Source organism: Helianthus annuus, chromosome 3 (genome assembly GCF_002127325.2).
Source record: "Helianthus annuus cultivar XRQ/B chromosome 3, HanXRQr2.0-SUNRISE, whole genome shotgun sequence".
Taxonomy (NCBI): domain Eukaryota; kingdom Viridiplantae; phylum Streptophyta; class Magnoliopsida; order Asterales; family Asteraceae; genus Helianthus; species Helianthus annuus.
The window spans coordinates 143,952,810-143,963,798 of record NC_035435.2 but is presented as its reverse complement, the minus strand read 5'-3'; the positions used below and the strand labels follow the sequence as shown (position 1 = coordinate 143,963,798).

Below are 10,989 nucleotides of genomic sequence, written 5' to 3'. Positions count from 1 at the left end.
AGCTGCAAGTTATACCGACGCCACAAGGTGTCGTAGTGAATGAAACAATTCAATAATAGGGGTGATCGAACAAGTATCACCTGTGTTTTACAGTCAATTGAAAGTGCAATGAAGTAAATATGAAAATTTGCTTCTAACAACATCAATGGATTTTCAATTGAAATTTGAACATCAAAGAAATAATGTTTTCGATCGAAGATGAGGAAGCAATGAATATCGCAAAACATTCGATCGATGTTTGAAAAGACCGTTAGGAGGTACACCGGAATATGAAATGGATTTTGTGTACCCTTGTCTTATCACAAGATTGTGTTAAGACTATTTTAATATGATAATCAAAGCGGATTTAAAACAAATCAATAAATAAATAATTTAAATCCGTGCATGAGATGCGTAAACGAGTTTAGCGCAAGCTTCAAATAAATGAAAATCACCATCACATGGTGTTGAAATCAACAAACGACTTAATGGGGTCGTAGACCAAACAAATCTACTATGACTCGAAACAAATGAAACGCTTGTTAAAACGAAGTTGAATATGATGTGTTCAATACATCATATGGTATCTTGAATTAAATGAGTGAAATGAAGAAGTTCAAACAATCGGACCTGGTTTCGGCGTAAGCCGACAATAAATACATGTATCGACAAGAAAACTTTCGACATGGCCACAACAAAAAACCACGTATGTAACTTGAAAAGAAAAGAATTTTCAAGAAAATATGTTGACTTGATAACAAAGGAGTCAACAATTACAATAATGCGAGCCATTCGAATCACAAATCAATAATTAAGTTTAGCAAAATAATATTTGAACTTCAATGAAACGCTTTATTCGAAACGAAACCACATACGTAACAAAAGATGCATGCGTAACATATGAATTTTGAAGCAAATGAACATTCGCTATAATGAAGAAGTTATGTGATGCAATGACCATTAAGAGGAGTAGAGATGCAAAAATCTACTCAGTAAATGTGAAATTCGAAATTTCAATAAAAGAAATTTAAGGACTTTACCTAGGGTTGCATGTGATAACCGGTTGTTAGGTGACATTACCATGGATTGTCGAACATTGCGTACTCGTCGTTAATAAGATAGGGGGATGTGGAGACATAATTCTTTTCCTTGGAGTGATTCGTGTCGTTGCAGGATCGCATGACAAGTTGCCGTTTCCTGGTCGTTAGTTCTCCTGCTGACAGGAATCTAGCGTCGTCGCTAAATTGCGTCATCGTGTCTTCTCAAAGGCCTCGCCTCGATAGTCGTATGTGACGTACTTCAATCTCCGTTGATGTATTGCTTAAGCTTCATGTATACCTGTGCACTAGTGTTTTGTTATGCGTAGGTTGCCTGCTCGGGAAGTTAAAATATCATAGACAATATGGATAATAGTGCGTCCCCGAGTTAATATTCGCGGTTCGTACGTGATGACCTTTAATGAACTTCAACATAAGTTTCCGAAGGTCTTAAATGCATGTTTCCTAAACTCTCAGAGTTTTTGTGTACTGTATGTAATTGTTTTGTGTACTGTATATAAAACAACACAATAGCGTATGTTTGAAAACAAAATTTTGACTGTTTGTTTTTCGGCAACGGTTGGAGACCATATTTGAGTACTAGGCGTTCTGTATGTATTCAACGTCTTAATAGTCTGTCCCAGAGAAAAGTGAGGTTAGAGCCTAGGTATCACAACAGAAACCTAATTCGCTGTAACCTATAGCTCTGATACCAATCTGTCACACCCCGAAATTATCAGAGCTGGCGTGACTGGACTGGTATCTTCATTTCACATCGGAAGCAAAAAGCTAAGACTTCTAGAAATTGAACGCATGCTAAGTACTCGAATTTCCAATGGTTTGCCTATTCCAACTGTGCCATAACTTTGAAAAGCAACCTGACAAAGAAACATGCGAAAAATCAACATAAAGTTGAGCGAGTTCATAGTTTGATTGTAACACGTCGTAAAATCACGTCCAATGAAGTATTGACACGTGTAATAAACCCTAATAAAGTCAAACCTTGAATTTAAGGGACTAATTTTTCGAAAAATCGAAAAACATTAATTATGAAAGAACTAAAAATATTAACATACCTAAAATAAGTTTCTAAATAAGCTTTTACGGTTTTATATTCACAAATGAGCCACTTGTTGATCAAGTGTAGCCGTTTGTGTAATTAATTGAAAGTTTGCGCAATAAAGGGTTAAAAGCGTCAACATGTTAATTCTTACCTCTAAGTGACCTTTTAACAAACCAGGAGCTTCATGATATTTGATTATACTCTTGGGAATGCCAATCGTTGGCCGTCCAAGGCTTTTATGCCTTTAAGTGACGTTACGCGCAACTTTGCAAATTAGAGGGACTAAAAGTGTCAATATGTTTAATTATACCTCTGAATGACCTTTTAGCGAACCCAAAGCATCGTGATGTTTATAATACTCCTAAGAATGCTTAATATGGATTAAATAAGGCTTCAATGTTATTTAACGATGATATGCGCAAGTTTGCGCATTAGAGGGACTATTTGCGTCAAACTGCAAAAGTCTATCGATTCGTATAGTATCGAACCTTCCGGAATATGATCATAAGTTAAACATGCCCTAAATATCCTTTACATAGCTTAGAAATTGGCTTAGAGGTGTTTGGTGCGCAAAAATAAACTTATTTGATCAACAGGGTCTAAAAGCGTCAAAAAGTGCATAAGTTTGCATTTTCGCGCATATCATACGTTCTGAATATATCCGGACATCCAAAAATTTATGTAAGCACTAAAATATTCTATTTTAGTGTTTGGCTTGATAAAATCCCATTCGTCGCGTAATTTGGTTCGTTTTTCGCGTCCGTCCGTGTTTCGTCGTAATTAGCCAAACAACGTGACCGTACGACCAAACGAACCGACATCCGGCACATTTTTGAGCATGTTTCATGTTCCCTATGCTTAGGCATCATTGTATAGCCTTGAAAATGGTTTAACGAGCCTTAGATGTGTCGGAAATGGCATTTGGAAGTGCAGGGGCCAAATATGTCAACTTTTGAAACTTCTGGTGAGCTGGCCTGGTCCTTACGGACCGTATGGCTGGACCCTTGCGGTCCGTAAGCCATGCCCAGTAACAGAAAATCAAAAACCAGCTTTGGTTTTGCTTCCTTGTCTCACATATTTGATTCTATGGATCCTTTAATGGTTTTGGAAACTGGTTTACACCTGTTATGATCTTGTTATCCCTCCATAACACTTGTCATCATCCTATGATCTTCCAAAACCTATAAATAGAAGTGTTCTTCATCATTCCCATTTGTTCATTTCCCTTGCTATCATCTCCTCTCTCAATCTGGAGCTCTCTGGACATCAAGCATTGTTTCCTAAGCTTCAATTTAATCCTAAGGACCATTTGTAAGTGTCCTTAACCTCCTAATCTTAGTTTTGATTAGTTTAATGACCAAAAATCAACCTTATCGTAATTAAGGTTTGACTTAGTGATTAATCACCAATGGTCCAGTAGTTAGTCTAATTAGAAGTAACTATAAGTTGGTAATCATGTAGGTAATAAACCCCTAAGAGGGCACCTACTGATTAGCAACCTTACTTAGTTAATTGTCGGGTCAAAGTAATTAAAATAAAAGTCAAACGGGTTACTTTTTAAATAAAATTCATAACTAATAATAAAGAAGCTATAAAATCAGTTTTGTCATTTTAATAACTTGGTAAATATTAGTTGAACATGTCCAAACATGTTCAGTCCGACAATTTTAAGTATAGGCTCGGTTCACAACCGAAAGTCGCAAAGTTTGACCTTTGGCTTTGACTTTCAGTTCTGACCCGAATTAGCTTAGTTTAATTATTCCTTAGGGTTCCTTTGTGACCATGTTATATGTTAGTATAACCTCCTGAAGTTATACTACTTGGTCCTTTAGAATTAGAGTTCATTACATGTTTCCATAATGCCTAAATGTTGACCATAATGCCCTTTTGATATTAAAACAAGATTTTTGAAAATGTGAAAGGAGTAAAACCTTTATTACTGATTTATAAACATGTCCATAAAATTTCACATCAGTTCGTGGTCTAAAATGGGAGTTATGCGCTTTAGCGTAAATTGAAAGCTTTTTATTAATAAAATGGCATTTTCGGCATAAAGCCTGTTTAAACTCAATTTTTGTCATCAAACCTTTTATCTACTGATATAATATAATATTTAGGGATTTTTGGAAATTTTTATAAAATTTTAATATGATCATAACATAGAGTTATCGCATAGGCTTGGTACTTGACGATAATGCCCTTTTCGCTAATAAAATAAGTTTTACACATCCTTTACAAACCAAACCTTTTTCTACTGATTTTATATGTTAAATAAGTTATTTTAAATAGTAAAGGCTGATCAAAATCTCAGATTTCATTAATCGACCCAAATATCGTCAAATACCGACTTTTATGCGATTTAGGCGCATAGTATGGGTTAAAACCATATTGGGCACCTAAAGCTTGATACCTACTGATGTTATGAATAAATTTTTATACTTTAACAGTAAATAAAGGTTTGTGAACTCAGATTTCCAAAATTAACCGTTAAAGCATATGTGAAATGACCAAAATGCCCCTACGGTGCATAGTTTGGTCATAAATGATAAATTTCACATATGTGAGATAGCTTACTGATATAACTTATTAAACTAAGTATTTTTACTGATCATTTTAGACCAGAACCTCAAATAATTATTTAACCTCTTTTATAATCATTAAAATGACCAAAATACCCATACGGGGCATATATTGGTTTTAAATTCGTTTTGGGCATAATGGAAGATATCCTACTGATATCACAACATATTAAAGGCATATTAACTTGTGGAACATGTTCATGACTCTTATGGTTACCCTTTACGCATGTTTCGCGTTCGGATCGGTTTATGTAACTAGTTTGCATAAAATAACCGAAACGGGTCAAACCTTATCATTTTCACTTCAAAATCCAGAATGTGTTTAGTTTACCCATATTATACAAGTCTCCAAACTTGTCGGTTCTAAATCACATTCTAATCTGGTCTGCGCTTAATCTTGCGTCTTGAACCGTAAACCCTTCCTTAAAACTAACCGGTCTAAGTTACGACTTAAATAAGACCCGTTAGGAATCTAATAGGTTAATAACCTTCGTTCCAGATTAAGAGCCCCAGTAGAAGTACTTGTGCTTGCTGATTTGATATACAGCTGGGATTGAATTTATTTTTAGCTCAGGTAAATACTTTTAACTTATTTTCCCTTATACGGGCTTGGGATACAGTATTATAAAAATACCGCTTGGTCGGGTGTAGAAACCTTTTAATCGGAGATGATTAAATTGCATAATCCCGTTTTAATCTGTATTGCTTGATAACAAATAACATTGGGGGTTAATGACCGTGTCCTGGATATCCTTGGCTCATTTTAAAAAGTGAATGGCCACAACGTAAGCACAAGGTGTAGGCAAAACACCTCCTGTTGCATATGTAAAAGATGTACTCACTCGTAAGGGTGTCTTCTTGTGAGATTATATTTGTGGTGTGGCTATTAATTTTGACCGGCTTGTATAATCACCGGCCCTAAATGTTGGACAAACATGTAAATCATATACAAGATTTTTATTAATAAAATTGTCCCAAGTTATAAAATGTTTTGTGCCTTGTGCATTCAAATCAATTTTCTAAACGTTTTCAAAATGAGTCAGTTAAATTGTATTTACCAGTGTAAACTGACATATTTTCCAAAAAGGTTAAGTGACAGGTACTGTACGTAATTGGCTGGGAGTCTGTTGAACAGTTTTTCTTTTATTTGATCCGCCTGTGGATCTTTTACATACCGCTTGTAATACTTTGATATTCTCATTCGGTTGTAATATATTTATCATTTGCTTCCGCTGTGCATTAAATTGTGTTGTTTGACTATGGTGATATCAACTACGTCACGATACTCCCCACCGGGCCCACCGGTAATACGTGGAAATATCGGGGTGTGACATTGATTGTAAAAGATTTGAAATAAATCTTTTTGAGTAACCGGTTTTTGAAGTATTGTTGAGAAAACGAAATTAAAATCATTTTCTTGTCAAGTTATATGGAAACTTTGTATTTGTAACGATCTATGTTCGTAAAACCATGTATTTGTAAAGTATGTATAACCGTCAATGCCCACCCTGACTTTGACTCTATGCCCGTATAATCCTATACTCTGAATTTGTATAAAACATGGTTTTTTTTTATTTTTTATAAATCAAGCATTTTGTAAGTGTGTATGTCCCTGGTATGTAGCAATAAGGAAAAAGAGATCACCAATGGTTTGCAAGGCCATTGATATGTGTGAAGTGCTGTAGGAAGACTCGAACCTAGCAGATTTTTGCGTCGGGCTCAAAGTCACCCCAAGGTCCGTACAGTGGACCTGGAGTTGGGCTCACTACACCCAGATAGAGCTACCGCTAATGACCCTCAGTCCTACTATGAGGATTAATGGCCTCTAGTTCCAGCCTACCCACTCACATGATCTAAGTAGTAAAAACCCTCCCTACGCTAACAATACCATGTATAAAAATGTCTGTATAATTGTAACATTGATTTTACCCCAGCCTCTAAGGCTGAACCTCCCCAGCCTCTAAGGCTGAACCTCCCCAGCCACTAAGGCTAAACCTCCCCAGCCACTAAGGCTGAACCTCCCCAGCCCCTAAGGCTGAACCTCCTAGTTATGAAAATCGTTTACATTTCGATAATACGTATTTGTTTTGTAAAAACCGGTTTGTTTAGTATAAACCTTTCGTAAATCATTTGAGTTCCTCGAAATCCATTCGTATTATGATTTAGAAATACGAGTTTTGCATTTGTTCAAAACTTTGTATGTTCTTGCAAAACGTGCTTTGTCTAAAAATATACGGTCTTTGTTAATCGAAAACTTTGTATGTTTCTGAAAATCGTGCATGTCTTTCCACCCCGAAAACATTTACAAAAGTGTAAAACCGTAAAATGGTGGGGTTATGAACTCACCTGAATATTCCTTGTGCAAAGCTAGCTAATTACGACTTCGATGATGTCGTTTCCAAGATTTGACTTGCTAGCGTGCATTCTACAATATTCCTAACACGAAATACCTAATAAGTTTCTAAATAAACGCAGTATCTAAACTACGTGTCATCGAGCTCTACCGAATCGTTAATCGAACGATTCAACGGTAAGTTGTTACTTAATGAAAATAACTAACTTTAACTTTGTTTAGTTTCGCTTAATGTCGTAAGTAATCAATAAGTCTCGAAAAGACTTGATTCTCGAGAGATTTAAAAACAAATAAATATTTATATAAAAATATAAATATTTCGTTGTAATTGCGTTAGCCGTCTCGAGAAGTCGTATGTGTATAAAAGAATATTTATATAAATAGTATATGACAAACTCGTATTATATATCGCGTTTGATATTTGAAGTAAATATGTAAACTATATTTACTTTGTAAGATGAATAAGAGTCGTTTGAACTTTGAAATAAGGAAATAAATTATATTCATCCTCATAAAAGAAGTCGTGTTGTTCGATTGTTAAAATAAATATACAATATATTTATTTTTATGAAAAGAGTCGTGTTGTTTGTCGTTTGAAGTAAATACATCAACTATATTTATGTTATAAGACGAAATCATGTCGTTTGATATTTGAAATAAACATAAACTATATTTATTTTCGTGAAACGGCTTCGTATTGTTCGATGTTTGAAATAAATATAAAATATATTTATTTTTATAAAACGATTTCGTGTTATACGAAAGTTTGAAATAAATGTAAACTACATTTATCTTATAAAAGAAGTGTCGTGTAGCTTGTCATTCTAAATAAATATGAAATCTACATTTATTTTTATAAAATAGTTGTCTTATGTGTGTAAAATGCAACATATAAATTACATCAAATGAGGCATAAAACTAACCCTTTTTAAGTACTAATGTTGGAAAAAGAGTGCTTTTGTCTTCCTTTTGTATTTTCAGGATTAAATGAGCTCAAATTCACAAAAGAAGCAAAAATACAGCTAAATCTAACATAAATACAAGAAAAGGAACATAAGTGGATTGCCCGACCCCTCAACAGCATCCTCCCAACCAAAATAGAGAAGGCAGAAGACTGAACACGCCCCGTGCTCAGCCAGCACGGGGCCGTGCCCAAGAAGCAGCAGAAAAGACAAACTTATAGAAGCTTCTATTGCCCACCACGGGGCCGTGCCCAGTGAAGTGAACACGGGGGCGTGGCGAAAGTACAGCAGGCGCATTAATTGTAATTGCGAATTACAATTAATGAAAAGAGAGAGTGTCAGACAGGCACGGGGCCGTGTCCAGCGGACACGGGGCCGTGCCCAGCCTTCTGTTCAGCCTATAAATAGGAGTTCTTGGTTTCATTGCAACTCATCCCTTGGCACACCACCTCTCTCACACTTCATCCACCACCCACCACCATCACAACACCATCATCCACCACCATCATCCATTGTCCATCATAGAGTCTGTGAGTCGTTTCGGGATCCAAGATTGATCGTAAGAGTTCTTGACAATCAAGGCCATGTTTGCCTAAGTCTCTTACATCACTTGGTGAAGATAAGTGTTTAGTATAATACTTTTTATTTTCAATCTTTTGCACTTCTTATTTGGTTTTGTATTAATGACTTTAATAACTAGTTGCTTATGTTGAAGGTGATCTTTCCTTATCGTTTGTCTGTGGTGTCTTGGCATTATTTTACTGTCTATATAAAATAAAAGATTTTCACCATTCATATCTCCACGGTCTATATGGAGGTATGTTGGCTACCTGGTCGGGGATTAAGGGAACGGTTTGGTAAGGGTCTTTCCCTTGTTCAGCGTTTAGAGGTCCTGCAAGGGACCTGGGTCAAATTTAGTAGGATCTCCTTCAATGCCCATAGGTATTGGATGGCGGGGATCCAAACTCTTTGACCCCCTCATAAGTTAACTACTATTAATACGATAACCCGGCTATTTAGGACTGTATCCCTGCTGACTCAGACTACTTAGTCGAGGGTAACGTCACCTCCAAAAGAGGGGCCTACCATAATTTGCATTAATAACTTAATTCATTATCTTTCAATAATCCGACCCTTTAGGATTGTATCCTTGCTGACTCAAACTACTGGGTTGAGGGTAACGTCGCCTTCAAAAGAGGGGCCTACTACAATAACTAAGATAATCTCTTAAACAAGTGCAAAAGTGCAAAAATAATCAAAGGTTATACTCATACACGAGTCGGATCCAAGTGATTCATCTTGTCTATCTGTTTTTTTATTTTTATTTTATTTTCAGCATTTAGTTAGTTTTTATTTTCTTAGTTTAAAAATCTTTTCTAACATTTTGATTTGGTTAGACGTTGAGGATAAACCGGTACTAAAAGCCCTTGTGTCCTTGGACGACCTCGGCATCTTACCAACACTATACTACGTCCACGATGGGTGCCCTTGCCCATATGTGTGTTTAGTGTTAGTAAATATCGTGTTTTATAAATTTAAAACTTGGCTAAAAGTGTAAAAAGGGCTTAAATATACATCTAAATTATATTACACCTAACGCACATCAAGTTTTTGGCGCCGTTGCCAGGGACACAAGGATTTTAAGAAAGTTAGGAATCAACGGCCTAATCATATTTTTATTTTTCTTTTTAATTTTTTAGGATTTTCTTAGTTTTTCAGCTTCTGCAGAGCTCAGCACGGGCCGTGCCTGGTCGGACACGAGCCGTGCCCAGCGTTGTTACTGGCAGTTTTTTAGTTTTCTAAGTTACAGAAGGCTGACCACGGGGCCGTGTCGGTGCAACACGGGGCCATATCCAACTCTCCAGTAACTGGGATCTGGAAAACAATCACTGTAACTCCGACCACGGGCCGTGTTCACTGAGCACGGGGCCGTGGTGAACCTTCTGACCAGCATTCTTTTTTGTTTTTATTGCAGGACTTGGAACCAGACGCCACCCCTACGTAGTGTATGAGCTCCAGTTCTAATAAGGACATAAAAGAACCTCTAGAAGAACCCGAACGCTTTCTCAGAAAAAGACTAAAAGCCAAAAACCAAGAGAAGGTTTCGGGAAATCCACTTCCAATGGCGGATCAACGTACTCTCATGGATTTTCTACGACCCACCGTAGGTAACCTCGGCGCCGCTATCAATGCACCGAATGTTGAAGCCAATAACTTCGAACTTCGGCCGCATTTGATACAAATGCTCCAAAACTCCGCAACCTTCCATGGGCTTGCGGACGAGGATCCCCATCTACATATTGCTAATTTCTTAGAAATATGTGATACCTTTCGGATCAATGGAGCATCAAATGACGCCATCCGCCTTCGAAAGTTTCCTTTCTCACTAAAAGACCGAGCAAAAGCTTGGCTTAACGCCCTCCCAGCTGGATCGGTAAACACCTGGGATGAACTAGCCCAAAAATTTCTATATAAGTATTTCCCTCTCGCTAAAACGGCTAAATTAATGACTGAAATTAATACATATTCACAAGAGGACGGGGAATCCTTATATGAAACTTGGGAAAGGTTCAAGGAGCTATTGCGAAAATGTCCACATCACGGCCTTGCGATATGGCAACAAGTATCCACTTTCTATAATGGGTTGTTGCCACACACAAGGCAGACACTTGACTCTAGCCCCGGGGGACTTTTAGGTAATCGCCGCCTGCATGAAATATATAACCAAATTGAGGAAATTGCTCAAACCAATTTCCAGTGGCACACTCCCCGAGGCAATAAATCTATTGCCCCGGGCGCCCATAAGGTTGATGAAAACACTTCTTTACAAGCCCAAATCGAGGCCCTTTCTTCAAAAATAAAAAAATTGGAAATGACAAAAACGGTCTCGGTTATGGCTTATGAAGGGTGTGGTGGGCCACATGAAAATTGGAGTTGTATGAAAGAAACAGACGATCAACAAGAGTCGGTAAGCCACATTGACAATAGACCTAGGCCGTCGGGTCCTCCAACGGGC

At 37.0% G+C, this 10,989-nt stretch overlaps 1 non-coding gene across 1 annotated transcript; it reads right to left on the bottom strand.

The window, feature by feature from the left end:
- Window positions 1-10,473: 10,473 nt before the first annotated feature.
- Window positions 10,474-10,580, bottom strand: LOC118490900. Its single transcript, XR_004890125.1, has one exon. It is a non-coding gene; the product is annotated as a small nucleolar RNA R71 (small nucleolar RNA).
- Between the last annotated feature and the right edge of the window lie 409 nt (window positions 10,581-10,989).